This window comes from Triticum urartu, chromosome 1A, assembly GCF_056163025.1.
Source record: "Triticum urartu cultivar PI428250 chromosome 1A, HENAU_Tu73, whole genome shotgun sequence".
Classification (NCBI taxonomy): domain Eukaryota; kingdom Viridiplantae; phylum Streptophyta; class Magnoliopsida; order Poales; family Poaceae; genus Triticum; species Triticum urartu.
This window is the reverse complement of record NC_141873.1, coordinates 423,975,117-423,979,107: the sequence shown is the minus strand read 5'-3', so window position 1 is coordinate 423,979,107 and position 3,991 is coordinate 423,975,117. Positions and strand designations below refer to the sequence as shown.

At 46.6% G+C, this 3,991-nt stretch overlaps 1 pseudogene; it reads left to right on the top strand.

Annotated features, from left to right (window-relative positions):
• Nucleotides 1-1,917: 1,917 nt before the first annotated feature.
• LOC147991517 (uncharacterized) lies at nt 1,918-3,138 on the top strand (annotated as a pseudogene).
• The last annotated feature ends 853 nt before the right edge of the window (nt 3,139-3,991 follow it).

The window sequence follows — 3,991 nt, the reverse complement described above, 5'->3', positions numbered from 1 at the left end:
CTTTAGCCGTCATGCTTTCCGTTTGTCGGAGGAGTCTGTGGCGGCAGATTTGGAGTCTGCAATTGGTGGATCGGCAAATGGATCTACGAGTTCTTCACGTCAAAGACAAGGTTTTCTCTTTCCAAGTCTCATGCAAGCAAGTTAGTTTTATTATTGTTGATCTGCGTTCATTTGCTTGCGATCTGTTCAAATGCTATTTCAATCTTTGGGGCAATGGAGGACCTAATTGGGTTCGGGAACTTAAGATCTGGCGTAAGGAATGTGATGCTGAGTGGATTTTGATTAGTCCTACTAAATGTAGATCTTCTTTGGGTCTTTTGGCCATGCACAAGCCTCCAGTTAGATCCTCTCTCAACTTAGCTACCACAGTTCGCAAGAAATTGTCTTTTGCCACGTTTGAACAGTATTCCTCCTACAAAGGTTATAGATATCTTGCTTCTCAAAATTGCATTGATATTATTATGGATGGGGGTTATAATCTTTCGGCTCATGAGCGTGTTGTTATTAGACAAGCGCCCCCCCTTGACTTGCATTGGACGGTGGCACGGCCGCCTATCGTGTTTTGTACTGTTCAACCATTGCCGGAGTTGCACTGGTTGGCCAGGTCATCCACACTTGATTTGGTAATGTGGATCCGCGACCCGTGGTTTTTGGTAATCTTTCTGCACATTTTGCGGAAGTGGGAATTTCTCCAGTTCAAAAGGATAGCTTGGGATCTAGCCCATCCTCTTCGGACGGACATCGTTCCAACCCAATTTCTCCACAGTTATCTGTTGGGCCAATCTCTGGTCTTTTGGCTAATGGGCCCGCCTCGCCGCAGAATACCCCAATTTCTGAAATGTTGGAAACATCTACTGGCCCAAGCCCACCATCCCCTCCACAGGAAATACCCACCTCACAAGAAGCAGCACAGTAGTTTGATGCCATGGTCAATGACATGGTGGACCGGGTTTTAACTTGTACCCTCTGTAATCTCAGGGGCCACCTAGTAGTCTCTTGTGGAATGCGGTCGGTCTGCCCGGCTTGCTCACGCACGGGTCACTTTAGCAGAGATTGTAATGATTTCGCACGCACCAATGGACTGGCTTGGCGACAAATTTCTCTGCAACAAAGCGCGAGTATATCGGAAAACCCTGCCGGTCAGGGGAATGGTGCCGGAGTTATTGGGATAGCTGGCCCAGTCCCATCATCGTCGCCCACATTGCACCAATCCCCTCCTCCTCTTCCCAAAGAAAACCCCATCCCCTCCCAGAAGCGGCCGGCTATGGTGAATTATGAGCTTGACCCGTAGTGTTTCGTGCCGGCAGGCCACCACATCATCGATGGTGGGGAAAGGCGGCTTTCTCGCACCTTCATCACGCCTGCGACTCGTCCTCCTCGCGGCCATGAGGATTACATGGTCGCCAAGGTCATGCCTGCTCCGAGGGACCACTTGGGCCTGTCAGGGATGAGATTGTTCAGTTTCTTCAGTACAGAGGTACTCTAGTTTGCTCCGCTCAGCCTTGGTTTCACGGGGTAGGGTTATTCCAAGTCAGGGATCCATCTGTCAGATATACATTGATTCAGCATGCTCCTTTTCCTCTGGGAAATGATCGTTTTGTTAGCTTTATGAAACATGAGGAGGGAGAGAATTTTAAGGGGAATCATGGGTTTCGCAAGGGTTGGATCATGTTCATTGGTATTCCTCTAAATTACCGCAATACGGAGTTCATATCACAGGCGGTGGGCACCTTTGGGAAATTTCATTCATGGGATAGTGAGGATCCATATTTGGTTCGGACTCTAGTGGAGGCAAGTTTTCCTGACACACCATTGGTACCACGTGATGTGGTCTTTGGAGATTATGCAGAATGGGGAGGAGCTCAGGTCTCGTGGACTGCTGCTTGCTATGTGTTGGGCGCTGATTTTGCTGATCAGATGCCAAACGATGAAGATCCAATGCCGCTGGATGGAAATCCGCACACTTTGCCTGGAAATCTGCTACAAGATAATTTGATGTTTGTTCTTCCACCATATCCGATGCTGGGGTGGAATGATGCGCCTATAGCACCTCCATTGCCTCAGGGAAATAACATAGGAGGTGCTGGATGGGGAAATGTAGTCTGGGGGGACAATGAAGATGAACATCAACAGCCACCACAACCTGCTGGGTGGGGAAATGTTGTGCATGAGCAGGATCAGGTTTCTATTGTCATTGATCAGCCGGAGGGCTCTGGGTCTGTGGAACAGCAAGTTGATATTCAGTTTGAGTAGCAAAATCAATTGAAGCCGGGTTAGCAAATGCAGAACAACGTGCATCATGTTGTTGAGGAAAATCCTTTGGAAAATGTTCCTTATCAACCTCTCGCCGTTCAGCAGCACCAGATATTCATTGGCATGGCAAGGATTGTGGCTGGGCCACCTCTTCCTCCAGAGATGATCTGGAAGAGATCTTTTGAAAATCTGTTACCTGAATTTGCTGTCAAGGAGGTGCCTTGTCCTATCTTCTTCAAGCCACTTGGTACTGTGACATACTCCAAGCGCACGTGGACAATTACTTTTGATGATTCTTAGAGGATGTCTTCTTTGGTGCTCCGCTTGCCCAGTAATCTTACACTCAGGAAGCCTATGGTGGCCAAACGACCAGTTGCCAGAGCTCTTTCTAGAAGTCCTTCTGATGAGGTTCTCAATGTTAATGATAATGCAGTGTCTGATTTTGCTGGGACTGGAGAGATGCACCCTGAAGATGTTGTGGCTGGAAGCATGGAGGAGAACTCCTCTTCTGTGGTTTTATCTTCTGTGCAGGCCAATGACAAGAAACAGACAAGAAGAAGGAAGATTGTGGCCCCTTTAGTGGATACTTCTGTACGGCGATGTACAAGAAGCGTGGCAAAACTGGATGGGTTCAAATCAATGACTTTTGAGTAGCTGTCCCTCCAGCCAACCAAAAGGCGTCATCGGTCCAAGCCCATACAAGCGAAGGCCCAGCCCACCCCTGACGACGCAGGTGATGCTGGCAAGTCTGAAGATGCCCCTCCGCCCACGCCTCTCAACGTGCTAAAAGCAATTGGAGCGGAGCTGGAGATTGACCCCAACCTGCTATTCAAGGAGAAGCTTACGGCTAATCCCAAGGACTCCTCCTCCTCCACTGGTGTTTAAATGTTGTAGTTTAAAACTTTAGCTATGTGTAGCGAGCCTTTTAAATTCACTGTCGTCTATGTCATTCTAAACTTTATGCTGCGCGGTCTGAACTGGATGCATTTTGTTTCTTATGCTGTGGGATGTATGACATTGTATGTCATGCAGTTGTTGATACTTTGCTTTTGCTTATCTCATGAATCAAAGGTCTATGCGTAATTGGAAGGTGCTTTGTTGGAATGTTCGTGGTCTAAATTCTGAAACATGAAGCGCTCTGTTAGAGAGAAAAGTTCTGAAAGTCAGTGTGCGGTTGCTTGTTTGCAAGAAACTAAGTTGTCATATTGCCCTTGTTCATTAATTAAGAGCATTTATCCTATGGTTTTTGATCAGTTCATTGAATCACCCACGAGAGGAGCCTCGGGTGGTATTCTAACAGTATGGCGTTCATATGTTTTTAAGGGTGCACTAGTGGAAGTAAAGCCTTTTGGTATGATCATCACTTTCAATTCTGTGCATAATAATGACCAGTGGTTTTTAGTCAATGTATATGGGCCTTGTCAGGGTGTATTGAGGGATGAGTTTGTTAACTGGTTGTATAACCTTCAAGTGGAACCGGAACAAAAATGGTTGTTACTGGGAGATTTTAATTTTATCAGGTCCATGGACAATCGTAATCTTCCGGGAGGGGATGTTAATGATATTTTTATCTTAAATGAGATCATTGGCCATTTAGGACTGCTGGAACTTCCTTTAAAAGGTAGAAGGTTTACCTGGTCAACATGCAGGATGTCCCACTCCTCGAGCAATTGGACTAGTTTTTTACTTCTGCAAGTTGGATAACTCAATATCCTATGACACAAGTTACACCTCTTGC